This window comes from Anopheles stephensi, chromosome 2 (genome assembly GCF_013141755.1).
Source record: "Anopheles stephensi strain Indian chromosome 2, UCI_ANSTEP_V1.0, whole genome shotgun sequence".
NCBI classification, from domain to species: domain Eukaryota; kingdom Metazoa; phylum Arthropoda; class Insecta; order Diptera; family Culicidae; genus Anopheles; species Anopheles stephensi.
The window spans coordinates 23958320-23974232 of record NC_050202.1 but is presented as its reverse complement, the minus strand read 5'-3'; positions in this window follow the sequence as shown (position 1 = coordinate 23974232).

Here is a 15913-nt window from a genome sequence, read left to right as displayed (position 1 = left end):
TTCAGGGCCAAGAACACTATAACGTAACGATTCAAAAATCTATTGGCGTGGGGCTCCTTAACATGATTGGACGGTACGAATAGTTCGGCTGCATGTCTGAAACGGAAATCTCAGTGATCGGGAATCGGAATCGGCTACCTTTTGGAGATAGGGAAACAAGGAGAATTTATCGATCAAAGATTGTGCTTTAATGGCGCGACAGAACAGTTGTAAAAAAATCTGACCCTCAAGCTTCCATAATTTTTATTGAATTTGCATCCATTTGCGTTTGAATAAATGTTAGTAAAACTGTTCAGTGTCCAACAGTCAAGACCCAACAAAGACAAGAGAGTGATCTGTCATACGGGTTCCCATCTAGCTCTATTCATTTATCAAGCCTTATCAAATTCTGGTATCAATTCCAGCGCCTGTCTTCACACTACAGGACCGGGTTCAAACTCCATTTCGGTACGTACGAAAATCAAGTCACAGAAATACCAAAAATGACATTTCTTGCTCTCAGTTCTTAAAGAAAACTACAGTGCGACAGAATCCTGATATCCTTTTGAAGCTTATGCCGTTTTCAAAAAAAAAAAAAAAACCAAGTAAAGCTACAGAACGTCCAAATCCTTTGCTCAGTATTGGAGAACGTGCTCAACACTGATGCTGTACTGTTTTGGCCAAATCTAATTCAAATGATTTTATAATAGACAATACGGCATCGGACCGTCATATTCAATGAATAAATAAATAAAATAAAATAATGATTTTATAGTTGATTTTGTTCGACCGAAAAGTTGATAACATACTTGATACCAAAAGTAGCTACGTGCTAGAGCCAGTGGAATGAAGGCCTGCACACTTTTTATTTAAAATAAAACAGATACTAAGAGTTGGAGAGCACTGCACAAACTGTACAACAGATGCTTAATCTACAAAAAGTTGCCTGAAGTTATACTATCCGCATCACAATTTAGAATGTGAAACATGGTCTTTAGCGAGGAAAACCTTTTCTACTGCCAAGTTATACTTTAATAACAAAATAAATAAATTAAATGAAATTTAATGCTTGTAGCAAAGTGAGCTATTTATTAAGTTTATTTACATCAAAATAATTTTATTTATTTTTATTAAGCTTTCTATCAAATCAGCTAACATATTCGTTAATCCTAGTCTGTTGGACCATTCGTTTACTTTCAAACCTTTCCCACCCTGATGGTACTTCCTTCCTGCAAAACAATAAGCAATTGTTCGTTTCGTGCGAATAGATTGATGGCACTTGTTAAGTGTGAAGGTTTTGCACCGTACTCCGGTACAAAGCTACGGCAACAACCATCAGGCCAACAAGAAAAATCACTTTCCCTCCACGTACCACCGTACTCCAGTGTACCGGAGAACCCACAGTTACCGCCTTTCCCCCCGAAACGAAACGTTCGTATTTATTTCCGAGAGTCGATCGGGATGATGATGAGCCGCCAGGCTGCCTGTTTTCGGCTGTTGATTTTGGGTGAATTTTGGTGCAATTCTCGGGCACTCACGAATGCAGGAAGTGCTCCGATTGGGAAGACGGGAAGCTATACATTTTTTTCTCCCCTTTCTTTCGTGGAACGGGAACGAGCTTAACAGGATTGCTTCACTACACGCACTCGCGGTCGTTGATTGGTGCGTTTCCGGAGGGGGTTTTCTTTCCCGTTTTTCTCTCCGCAGAACTCAAACGCTGTGAGAAGGTGTCGATGTGGTATGGGTTCTAGGTTTTATTTTTGCGACCCCTTCAGGGCACTTCAGCCCGCTTGCGGTGATCGCTGCACAGTAACGAGCGACGGGAAATTGAAAAATCTAATAAAAGATTGATGAACACGGCTGTGCCTGAATTTATGCACCCTAGTGGGTTTTTTTTCCTCCGTGTTAGATTTCTTGTTCTCGAACTCGAATGCTTCATGTAAGAATACTGCTTTTCTTCTACTTTCTTTAAAACCCCCCCACAAATGCCGAACAATGGTTGAAGGAAATGAGGAAATCTTCTGGCCGCAAGCAACAAGGGGACGAGTTTTCCGTGCACCATTGAATGTTGGCACTTACAGATCAAAACCTTGAAGCAAACGGCTTGACTTGGCCACCAACATATCCCAGGAAAAGAAAAAATCTCCTGCAAGGCGTTCGTTCTCGATCCGCTTCGAAACGGATTATTGCGTGCGTGAGCCTCTCCCCCTAATACTCTTATGGGGCGAAATAACCAAAACTACATTGAAGAATGTTTCAATCCCGATCAATTGCCCGGCCATATCAACACGTTTAGCCATGCACCGTTTAGCCATCTGGGAATGGGCCCCCCCTTTAGTTTTGCTAAAAGCCCCCTAGCTAGATATCAATAAGCGCTTTAGGTCTTCCGGGTAGCATTCCTGAAGGTTATACATGGGCCACATATATGGGCCGAATATAAATTGCACTCAATTTCACTCAAACATGCACGCATTCCAGTTACGGCAAAAAAAAGCGCAAAACAAAACGTATTCACAATCGGCTACGTGATTGGAAATCTGATGACGAAGCTATTTGTGACTCAATAAACCGCCCGAATGTAGGCAATGCGTAGCATTGCCACAGCACTACTGTTTGGGAATAGTGGCCGGTTTTCGTGTTTCTTTGCATTGCTTTTCTTGCTCTCGCTTGCCCAAGATTGATGCGTTCCAGGGTGAGTGTATTCCTTCTTCGGGAGCTATGAATATTAGATGCAGTTTCACGGGAAGAGGTTGAGTAGTTGACGAATCGGTTCCGGAACACCGGATTGACACCGAACACCCATTCGGTGGTGGCTTGACGGGAAACGTTTCTATTACTCCTTCCCAAAACAACGGTTCGTTCTGACCGGCCATCCTTCAGGGTGCGGCATCGGATGAAAGTGAAATCATCATCAAATTTACAGCTGTTAGACACGAACCGTTTTTCTCGACCAGGATGGAAAAATTCGATTCCACTTTCGGGGTTCCACTTTGGCGAGGGTTTGTGACTTGACCGGTCGTTTCATCATCGGTCGCCCGCTTGATGGCCGGGTAAGGGTTTCCACCAGGTTGATAGTTGGTGTGCCGTTGCAGTGAGCGAGCGAATGAAATTTATCTTTCCCTTGTTGCTTGCTGGATCCGCTTTTCCTGGCGTGGCAGTCCTTCGCACGCTACGGAACCGGTGTCTCGCCGGGGCATGCAACTTGACATTATTAATGACTATTTCTAATGAATTTTATTTCCCCTTCATGTTCTGCTTTGCAAAAGCGCCTTAATGGAAGAACGGGTTATTTCAGGTTCCCCTTTTCCCATTCGTTTTCTCGCGTTTTCCTGTGTTTGACTTTGTGTTATGATACGCTACCGATGGCAGGACGGTTGCTGCTAGTTACTTAAAATCCTTAACTCGAGTTGGGTACGGAAATGACCTCCAGGATGGTTATTCTTATCTAGATGATTCAGGCACTTACTCCCCACCGTTACTTCGTTGCGAACCCGGCAGTCCCTGTCGGGACGCAATTCTCAGGTGACCAATCCCCCGTTTTGGGGCTGGTGCTGGTCACAGGAGGACAATTCCGAGTACTAATGAGTTTTGTGTTTGACTGAGCATTCGATTTCAGGCGCTAACCTTTGCATCCGGGGAAAGGTCGGTTGTTTTGTTTGAGTGTGTGTGTGTGTGTGTGTGTGTGTGTGTGTATGTGCAGCTCCTCATTTCACGTGTAACTAGTTTTGCTCATTACCCGAAATGAGTCCCACGTTTTTGGTCGGCACGTTCCGGTGCAAAATTGTGAAAAGTCATTCTCGTTTCATTAGGTACATAAACAAAAAGGATGGATGGCAACGCATTATTTGAAATTTTACCATTACCCAGTGGTGATTGGAAAAACCGAGGGAACCGAAATGATCTGTCAAACTGTGACGGTGTGGCTGTGTGTGTGTGTTTTGCCGTGAACTGCTACTAAGAAGGCCTTTTTAAACTGAATTCTGGTACAGATTAGGCACGTAATGTTTTCTCGAACGATCATTAGTCAAACGTTTGTTAGCGTTTCGTACCGCTAATGAAATGTGTTGCTGTTAGAGAGATTTGAGACACATTCAAGCATTCATTACTTAGTTTAGATAGTGCAATATTTGATTTTACTTTTTGTTTGCGTTTCTTTATTTATTTTATCAGTTTTTTGCTTTGGATGGGTGGCCTCGGTGTTAAATGTGACAGCAGCGCCGGTTTTCATAAGGCAGGACCGGGGTTCAAATCTCATCAGGGCCATTCCTCCTTAGTGAGGACTGACGGACAATAGCCACCGCACACAGTGACGGACAATAGAATAACTGTCTGTTAAATCCCAAAAAAATGTCGGATTGGGGAATTTTCGGTGAAACAGCGTTTTGGTGATGCTGAATATTTGCCGATCGGTTGCAGAACCCAGGAACAAGAGATTTTATTCCAAGTGTTGGACTAGCATTTAAAAACTTTTCAAGGAACCAAAAGCTTCGTACTTAACGAATGGCTCTTCGGCTTTCGTCCAGACCGATCAAGCTTTGGACCGTGCTTGAACACTGCCTTATTATTAAAAATCGTAAATTTAAGGTTGAGATCCCATTTCCAATAATTCAACCTAGTTTTTTTTTAAATTAAATTTTGTTTAAAATGTTAGAAAAACATTCCAATCGCTGGATCAAACGAAAAATCTTTTCTGAGCAACCGTTTGTCATTTTCATGAAAGAAATTTGCCAAAACCTATTATTCTTAAATAATAGGTAAACGATTCATTAAATTTAAAATTCGAACAAAAATATCAGCCCTTCTATTTTTCAATATTAACAGATTTCTTATTAAAAACGTTTGATATTTTTTGATCAGTCATTTCTTTGGCATAATTTAAGTTTATTTATTTTTCTTCAGTAAATCTTTGAGAAATCCCAAAATTGATGTAAATAGTCAAGATTTTGATAGATAGAAAACGTTTCTCTTGCCTTGCCACTCTATATAAAAGGTTAGTTTTAACGTACTCCCCCACAAGCGCAATCAAAAACACCGTCTTTTATTTTTCATACTTCAAAACCGTTTGCTGTTTTTCATTCTAATGCTGAACGTTATCTATCAGAAGCGTTAACGAACAAAATTTTTCATTAATAGATATTAATTTAACGACGGGCTGCTTTTACACTCCAAAAATGCAACATTATGCATAGGGTATAGAGTGAAGATGTGAAGGCTTTCATTTCTTCCGTAATGAGTCCAGAGTCCGGAGGCGAACGCAGATTCGATCGTTTTTCGTGCGCATTGTCTCCTTCCGTTCGCGTAACTGCGCCGGCAGCCTGAGTTATGATGCTCCATAAACACCTTAAATTGAACTGCATTAATGTAACGTCTCAATTTTCCATCCACCTTCCTATCCATCCATCCAACCCTCCCCCCATCACCATATGCAACGCTGCGTGACGCATACAAATTTCATAATTTTGCTAAACTGTATCGAACGAACGGTGGGTGCGTTACCAGACCTGCTGATGCTATTGCTGCTGCTGCTGTGGTGAAATATGTAACGGGAGAAGGGCAAGGCGTGCGAGAAATGTGGGAGTAATTTATCATTCTTTAGAAAACCCCACGGGAACTTGTCGGAATTTTGTACTGTCTCTCCAGTGCCACGTTGATGCACCCTGCACGGAGAGGGTTTTGGGTTGCACACCGGTGCAAGACCGATAAACCGAGCGCAAGACGATAGCGTAACCGGGCACCGGGAGTCTTTTGCGTGTACCAACCGATCCCGCTCTCCCAAGTAAGTGGTTTCTATCGATCGATTCGGGTGAATGTAAACTAACGCTCGAAACTACGCCGTAAGAGTATGTGTGGAAATAGTTTGCATCCAGCGAGCATATTGAAACAAGCGGCGATAGTAGTGGCAGCAGCAGCAGCAGCAGAAGTAGTGAGCAGTGCATACCATCGGTACCGCATAGCAAGTAGCATATTTCCCGAAAGAAAATAAAGCACAACGGGGCCAGTACAACCGGGACTGGGAAAGGCTTTACGTCGATAAATGTCGTTTTAACGATGCAAATGACGACGACGCTGGTGGCAGCAACCAACGCGAGGATAGCTGGTGGCTCATTTGCCCACTTAATCGTTCGATGTATTTTTAAATCAATCCATCAAACATGCAGTCGCCAGTCGGGTGTGGAGAGCTAATAAAAATCCGAACACAATCGCATTGTGTACCATTAGCTCGGTGTGCAGATTAGCTACGGTGCCGTGCGCCCGATGGGAGGTTTTCTATGTGCTGTTTTGCTTATTCGCCAGCGCTTTTTTCGCTCATGCTACCCGCCTTTCTTCAAGCACCATATTCATCATGCTTTATAGGTGGCTTTTAGTGCGCTGTAGTGTTGTTTGTTTGTTGCTACTTGCTCAGGGTCGTGAAGGAACTGATTTACAACTTAATTTTTTAATGGCACACTGCAGAAACGTTCCTTGGGGATGGATTTTCTTTTCTAATGTAGAAGGATAATTGTGAAGAAAAAGTATTGCAAGCTTTAAGAGAATGTTTTCCGTTCTGCAAATGGGTTTCAACTTAGTAAAGTACAATGCGCCTCCATGATGGGGTGCCAATAATATAACACCATATTGCATACCTGTTAGGCGCAAAGTTTAAAGGGAATGCAAAATTTAGGAAAATAAGCAGCAAAGGAAATCAATCTTGAAAGTTTGCTTTTGGTGATATTTTATGTTATAGTTTTGCTACGCACTGTCCATCTTCACTCAAGGATAAAAATAAAATCGTTTTCTTGCTTTAGAACCGACTCACGTTGTTCTCGGTGTCGTTACGAAGTGAGAAATGGTAATTAGTGAAAGTGATTAATGAAAAAAACACATGCACCTACATTATTCAAACGGTGCAACTTTGTTTGTTGCCGTTCTCGATTTTCTCTTTTTTTTGCGTACTTAGAAACTGCAGAAGGCCCAGTCTACTAATGCGGGGTTGCTGTTCAACTTTCGTTACCAACTGGTACCTGTACCTACCTGCACGGTTGCACGAAAACGAAAGGACTCCATGGAAAACACGACAAAGGGTACACACCGGTACACCGGCGTGTACGTGTTCCAGCGATCGGAGTTGGCCTGATTAGCGAAAGAATGTCGCGCCACATTTAATTGAAGCAGCACGGTGGGCGGGCACGCGTTTGAATCCGACGTGAAGTACGGTTCGTTTGAGCTGAGATACTCCGTGTGCTACTAATAACTGTGTGGTGCGTTTTTGGAATGTGTGTGCAAGTGAGTGTTTGTGTGAGGGAGATGAAGGCACTCCTTCCCCCCCCCCCTCCCTTTCGATCCGGGTTCGATGATGCGTGACTGCTTCGGAATGGGACTCCGGTAGCTGTGGAATGTGACGACATGTTGTTCGTTTTACGTTCCCAGCATTCCAGTAGCTGGCCCGACGCCGCGGTACGCCCGACCGGGAAAGACGTCCCAATAAACACCTTTAATTTACTGTTGACACCGGCATTACCGTTCCACATATCTCCACCCATTGCCGTGTGTGTGTAGCGAGCGTTTGATCGCGTTGTGTTTAACCTTAATTTACATTCCGCCATCGTTTTTTTCAAGGGAAATGTGCGGCGGCGGAAGCATACCTTCAAGGCGCGCCCTGAACGGTGGAGTTAAAATTACCCGCACATCGAACCGAACCGGCAGGAGCGCGACCGTACCAGCATGCGACTTTTCGAACCGTATCGGGCAGTAGGGTTCGTGAATTTTGAATCGTTTAATTAAAGTGGAAAAGTTTTATCATTAATATCAAATTTTTGTGCGTGCCGGCGTGTCTGACAATCGGCACCGAACGACGGGCACCGGTACGAAGCCTGGTTCCACTATTCCACGGTCGGCTTTTTCCACACTTGCAAGGTGGGTTTCGCGAACCGAAACCGGCAAGTGCTGAGAGTTTTGTACTGTCGATCGGATCTTGTCGGTGCCCTGATAAAATCCTGAGTCCTTTGGGAAGGGAAAGGGGGCGAAAGGGTGTTCGCGTGTACGTACGGTGGAAAATAATCGAAACGCATTTTTCGCCTTTATCTCAAGGAAAGCGAACGGGCCGGGCATTAAATGGATTGCAATTAAATTAATTCGTCCGTTGTTAATCATTGAAACGTGCTGGTGTTCTCATAAATGTATCAGCAAATTAAAACACCGGGCAATCGCAATCGATTCGGGCGATGGGCGAGCAAGAATACGCGATAAGGTAGAGCGGCAGAAGAGAAAAATGGAAAACTATTTTTTTGCTTTGTACTTATTGATTATTTTCAATGGTTTATATTGAACTCGCTCTTTCTTTCGTTTGAGGTAGTCCTTAAATAAATTTTCAAGGAATTTTGGTCTATTTTGCAGAAGACGATACTTCGGACTTATACAAAGTTTTTCCCCTCAAGGTCAGATATCAGTTTAGCGGCTGTTGATTAAGGCAGGACTTGGACTTGGACTTCTATTGAAGCACAATAATTAGTATATTTGAGATTACTTTTAATTCGTCATTGAACAGATTATGCTGACAAGAATCTATTGAAGAATCTTAGAATATATTAGCAACGCCTGTTTCTTAAATCACTAGTTCTTCTAAGATGAGAACTAGTTTGGTAGATAGAAATAGAGACCTCAGCTGCAATTTGTAGACTTTTTGCTGAAATTAGCAACACAGTAGAGAGCACTTTCATTATCCTTCTCAATAAATACCCGACTTTGGTATTAAAATTCTGACAAATGTTCTCTGATAGTCTCAGAACTCAGATGTTGATTGGCTCTTTTGCCTATCTCAAATACTAAAGGGATGTGTGCCTGTCTTAATTCGCTAGTGTGTAGCTTAACTCAGTTAATTGCATAATTATCCTGCAGATTGGAGCGGTCCGGCGGCCGAGGCGATAATGGTGACGGTTTTCACACGGCAGGACCGGGGTTCAAATCCCATCCAAATCGCTTCCCCGTACGTAAGGCTGACCACTATTTATTTATATTTATAGGATGACGGCTTGACGCCGTATTGTCAACACCGCATGTGTTGACTTTTACAAATTCACAAATTTTAACAAAAATTAACAAGGCATTTCCTCCCTGTTATTTGGCTTATCCCGGGCATGCTCGGTTGTGAGTGTGAGGTGGTTGCGGGGTGTGTTGTTGGTGTAGATGATAGGGATGTTCGTTATTCGGATCCGGTTCTATTGCTGTTTCTATGGCTGTGATGGCCGGATTTGGGGTTCAGGTGTCGGTGGATCGGAATTTGGACATCGTTCTTTCGTCCATCGCTTCTGGGCTGAAACAATAACCAAACAGTGAACTGGACACCACAAACATTTGCCTGCGAACAGTGTTCCTCAAGCACCCCAGTGCGCCCAATCAGTGATAGCCAAAGCTCGACCAGGCCAGCACCGAACTCAAAAGCTATCGGCGAGCTCTATCCCGTAACAGCAGGCTTTCTGCTAATCACGATACCGAACCCGCCGACCACCTCCGAACCCAACGCCAGCAAGTCCGAACCCCCTTCACCAAGGCTGGACTGGAATGCCTTTTTTTTATATATTTGGCTAAAGTCTGAATAGATGACCCAGCCCCCCCCCCCCCCCCCCCCCCCACTCACGGCACTCAATATTCAGACTTTGGCCGAAAATCATATGAAAGAATTAAAATTAATTAAACATATGGATGAAACGGAAGAGCAAAGTGACTTGGTAAACCCTGTAGTATGTTGCTGATACTTATTAGTAGGGGATAGTACTCAGTGATAACAGCCGAAAGAGAGAGACAACTTTAGATTGCTTTGGGCTATAAATGATACCTTCTTTCTGGATGATCTCCTGGTATCAAATCTGGGAGAGTAACCGGTTTTTGAGGACTTTTGCCTCCACGAAAAGGAATGATATGCGTGTCTCGTTCCTCCTTTTGCATCCTCTGCGCAGGCAAGCGATCTTTTGATGATCATATTAGTAGGAGATAGTGCACACTGATAACATGCGAGAGAGAGAGGCTGGCATAGGAAGTATTAGGCGATACACGCTATCTCCTTCCTGGATATGTCCTGGCATGAGAACTAGAAGAGCAACCGGTTTTTAGCGTCCTCGAAAAGGAATGATATACGTGTCTGTTTGCTCCTTTTTCGGCATTCCCATACACCCACGATCATTTGGATGTGTGTGATATTGCAGGGTTCACCTTGTCATCTTGCGATATAAACGGCATATATCGCTGGCTTTTTTTATTTATATTTCCATTTCGCTCTAGTATTTCCATTCCAATTGTCCTAAATACGAATATTTTTAGATTGCTTTCATATGTTTTCTGCCACAATTGTCAAACCGTACCCGAATAAAATGGGAATAAATCTAAGTTATGAAGTAACTGCTTTTATAAATCGGTTGGGTATTTTAAAATATTAATTGAAGTAAAACCATATTAAGAACACTTTTGTCATTTCTCCACCTCATTTTTTTAGCAATAGTAGCGAACTTTTGGGTTCTACGAGTGAAGAATGATAAAAAAAAACAGGCTAAAGTCTGTATAAATATCCTTATCTCCCCACCCCGCACTCATGGCATTCACTTTTCGCTACTGAGTGACCTTAAGTTTAGGGAAAAGTTAAAAAAAAGTGTTAAAAATTGGTTGTAATAATAATCTATAAAAATTATAAATAATAAATAAATAAGTAATTTTATTAAAAAGTCTGAAAAAGATACTTTTTTGCGTATCTCAGTTGCGAAAATGAGTGCCCGTGAGTGGGGTTGGGGCATCTATTCAAACTTTAGCCGATTTTAAAATATTTAGACATATGGATGGAAGGAAGAGCAAAGTGACTTGGTAAACCCTGTAGTATTGTCCTGATACTTATTAGTAGGAGATAGTACTCATTGATAACATGCGAGAGAGAGAGACAACTTTAGGAAGCATTGGGCGATAAATAGCACCTCCTTTCTGGATGATCTCCTGGTATCAAATCTCTTACAGCAACCGGTTTTGTGGAAGAATTTTTCTCCTACGAAAAGGAATGATATGCGTGTCTCGTTCCTGCTAATTCGGCCTACCCATGCGCCAGCGATCATTTGCATGTGTGCGATAGTAGTATGAAGCTCAATCTTATTAGTAGGAGATTAGAGGGCGTAGAGTGATCATGTGTAAGAGAGAGACAGCATCTGGAAGTACTAGGCGCTAAATGATACCTCCTCCGAGGATGATCTCTCGGTATCGAATCTGAGGAAACAGCTGGTTTTGTAGGAGATTTTGATCCGGTTCGGCATGGGGCGATTCTCGTATGTGGGTAGAGCGAATTTGGAATTAGACGATAGCTCCATCGAGCATGTTCTCCTGGTATCGAAACTGGCGGAAACCGATATTTTTGGTAGGATTTCGCCGCAATCGAAAAGGAATTTGGAACGAAACGGGAGATATGTTTCTGCTCTTCATGCCCGTTCGATCATGCTCCTGAGTGTGATCGCGACAGGAAAAGGATAGACCGCTTATCTCCTATCAGTGCGAAACAGGAACAGCTGCTAGGTGAAACAGCTGGTGATCAGGCGTTCCAGCGGGACCTCCTTGGTGGATGCTCTCCTGTTACTTCATTTTCGAAACCACATGCGAAACAAAACCGCTCCCCCGATGCGAGCAGAATCGACATTTCGAACCGCAAGAACGCGTCCATGCATTCCGACCAGCTGTTTCAGATCTTTCAACTAAGAACAACAAACCAAACTCGCACAGCTATTTGATTTCACTTTCGATATCTAAATTTATTTCACTTCATATTGCTTTATCCACGTTTGTTTTCTTATTTAACTTTACCGTTCGAGTGTTTCCGGTTTCCTTTCCGCGGTGGAGAGAAAACCCCCAGGTGATGTCTGGGGAGAGAGGCTACAGGCTGCGTACTGAGGAAAGTGTGTGTATGTTTGGAATACGCTTGGTTGGATCCGATTTCCAATTCCAACCCTTCGAAACACCTATTCGTCCTATTATGAGTTTCCGTTTTTACAATTTTCCTTCTTTTGAATTATGTTCCGGTATGTTCCTGCCATGGGGCGGTCCGGTGGCCGGGACGAGAACGGCGCCGGTCTTCACTCGGCAGGACCGGGGTTCAAATCCCATCTAGACCGCCTCCCCGTACGTAGGACTGACTACTATGCTACGGGTAAAATCAAGTCACAGAAAGCCAGAAATGGCAGGCCGAGGCACCTCTCGAGATTGTAGTGCCAAGGAAGAAGAAGATGCAGATCTAACCTTGGTTAAAAGTTGAGGTGTTACTAGAAATCCAAGGGGCGTTAGAGCCTGTAATCATCGGTTGGAGCTAACCTTAATTCTAAACCATCAGCAATTAACATTTATAAGGAGATTGATTTTCATTTTTGTATCTGTATGCTCTTTTTAAATCTTTTACTGAATAACTGCATCTTGTCCTTCATGCACGTTTCCTTAGCAGAAATTCTAAAGAAAATGTTCTTCTAACGCATAAACCTCTAAGAATTTGTTTTATGAAACAATGACTTTGTTCCTAAAAATCAGCACCAAAAACGCATTTAAACCCTGTTAGAATTTACAACCACTGCAATAAACACAATGAAAAAGTACAAACGCAAATCAGAATAGGGATTTGCAATCAACATTTTTGCATTATTCAGCATTAAAACTAAACGCTTTGAAGTATTGCCGTACGGACGATTGGGAATCAAACGATTTAACTTCAATTTCACCTCGGTATGAGTTGAATAAAAAGAAACGAAAAATAAGTCTTACCTCTGCAAAAAAATAAAACCATAATGTAAGGAACTTCTACTGAGTAAATTATCAACAATCGTTCCAGTAATGCATTCGGCTTCTCCGGCTATGGAGAAATCGATCTCACTCCCCGCTTTTCGCAATAAAGGTTCACAACAGAGGGAAACGAAACGCATCACAGCGGACGTGTCAGGCAAGATTTGATTCGGCGATTGAGCTGGCAGTTCTTTCATCTTGTTCCCCTCTTGTTCGACCACATGCCATTAATGCGCGTCTAATCCTCGGGCAGGGACCGGGACAGGAAACACATGCTCTAATGGTATTATTTGTGCAACCGGAAAATAAAAACGGGGAAGCCGAATACAACGCACACCCGGGTGTTTTGTGGTCACGGAGGTGTGAGTGTAATCCCAACCTCCATGTTTGTGGCTGGAGACACTTGGAATAATTTTATTACGCTTCGCCTTCAACCATCGGAACCGCCACAGATGGTTCCGAGTGGGAACGTGTAAAATTTTGATTCGATTTCGATTTCCACGTACAAGAAACGTCATTTTTCATCTCCAATCTCTATTGTGGAGATTCCCTGTTCTACCTTTAACGCTACTAATTACCCGGTGACCTACGATACGCCTCCATTTGCCTTTCCTTTTATTGCATTCCTGGGTTGGTTGGTGGTTTTTAATTTAGAAAATTGGCTTAGAAAATCGATCGAGCACTTTATTGCTCGGGTTTCAGCTGGGTTGATGGGACTGATGGTGGTGAATGATGGGAAGGGATGGTGTTCGTACAACAATAAACATAAGATTTTACGATGTCCCCGATGAGACGATCGCTCTAGCCCATTCATTAGAGTTTAGTGATTATTGTGCAGATTAGCTTTTCGGACTGTTTCATCGCGCGCTCGCTCGCTCCGAATCTATCCCTTTCGTGCACTAGAACTAGATGGGTAGCATTAAGGGTCACATTTCACAGCATAATATGTGATACATTAAAACTATAATACAACCACACGAATGGTGTGTTCTGTACAGGAGGTACAACAACAAAAAAACTGCCAAAGAGCAGTGATGAATGTAATTAAGCGATTAATTTCATCCCGCTATGAAAATTGCGCCTGGAGGTTATGCTTTAAAATTGCTATATTTGTGCCGCATTAGATGATTTATTCATAAAACCTCATTTGTTGGAGCGTCATCACAGCGACCCTAGCCGACAAATGTATCCAATGTTGAGAACGGAAATAGTAGCAAAAAACAAAGTGAGATACATCCCCATTGGTGGTCATTAAAATAATTTGATTGGTTGATTTCGTTCCAGTTCTCGGGTTTTTATTTCTGTTGCATACAATCTACTCTTCATCATGATGTGTTTTTTTTTTTGTTGGTTAATATTTCGTATTCATTGTGGCACACTCGGCCTTTATTCATTTATTTAAAGGGCAAAACCAGGGGGGCCAGGATTACCTCACCTCCGGTTTACAACGGGGTGCGGTACTAATTATTTGTTTTTGTTGGCAAGCGTATTGAGCGCATTTTAATTTATTGCACCATCTACAGCTCGCTCCGGATGTCCGGATGTCGTGTGGCCACCGTTTTGTTGGGACCAACCGTTCGGTTTACCGACTTGCCCACCGATCAGCTCGGGTGCCGCTTCCGAGCTTTGTGCTGAGGTTTTAGCGCCATCGCCATCCCTTGCTCGGGCCAATGGAGCGCATTGGAATTGGTAGCCTCGATTTGTAGTTAAATATTTCAATAACGGATTTGTGCTGACGATTTTAATGACATGCCGATCGGAAGTGTGTAGTTTACACGACGGGAGGAAAAAGAAAGGAAAAACAGCTCTAAGCTACCATTTTGTTTGGCAATATAACTGATTGTGGTGCTACTGCTGCGGTTCAACGCAATGTTTGATCAACAGTGGTGTGTGGGCAAATGTGCATTGAAAAACTGAGCAAAAAAAAAACACAAAACGCTACACCAACAATAGCTAATTTCATTTCACCAATAGATAGCAAAGAATCATGGAAATCACCCACATAATGTGCAATAAAAAACATATTAAAACACATTTGATTGATTTTTAATCACACACGCACACACAGACACATGGCAACTAATTTAATTGCATACCAGGTGGTGATCAGGTGGTTTTTCCGCATCGCACTACACTTCACTTCCGGTACACATTACAAGTCAACACGACTGTTACTGCACGAGAGAGAGAGAGAGAGAGAGAGAGAGAGAGAGAGAAAAAAACACACACACACAATGCGCTAAATGGCCACTAACGAAATGACCCACGGTGATGATAAAATTATGTTTATCTAATCAATTGAAAACGTTGCGCGCTGTGAGTGGGAGCTAATAGTGATAAAAATGTACTGCACTATCGTATGCAAATTTTATCATACACATGATTAATTAGCTATTATAATTACACTAACCGTGCGTGGTTAAGTAAGGTGCAAATGAGAAAAAAAAGAAAAGTTCTGGGGAAATGGTGGCGGGAAGATGGAGGGCATAGGAACAATGGCAATATGGGTGAAATTTAATTGTAATTTAATTTAAAACTTAGTAAATGTTTAGTTAAATTATTTGGTAAAGGTTTTTTTTAATATTTATTATTTGAAATCTCTATTTGCATCTAATTTTCTATTCTAGCCCAACTCATGGCCTGATTATGAAAGATATTTAAAAGGGATTTGATCAAGGGCCTGCGCCAGGGAGATGGGCTTGCCTGACTCCTTTTCCATCTGGCGTTAGAGAGAGCCATCCGCGACTCGGAGGTGGAAAATTTCGGAAACCATCTTCTATAAGTCAATCTAGATCCTGGCATACGCTGATGATATAGACATCATTTGTATGAGGCTCTCTTGTGTAGCAGAAGCTTATCAAAGGATCGAGCGAGCGGCACTAATCCTCGGGTTGTTCAGCAGACCAACCAACAATCGAGGATTGTTGCAGCAGATCAAGACCGCGAAGCGGTTGGAGCACGAGAAAAATAAGCAAGTAAGTAAGTAAGTAAGTTTATAAGGGATTCAAATCTTCGATCCTCAATCCAACTTGGGGTTTGATTACGAACAAACCCAGTCATTCTTAACCAATCTCTATCAAATCTCGATCAAACCCCAATCTAATTAGTATCGTATCCCAAACGATTCCTAATCGAATCCTACTAGATTCCTAATCGAATCGCAATC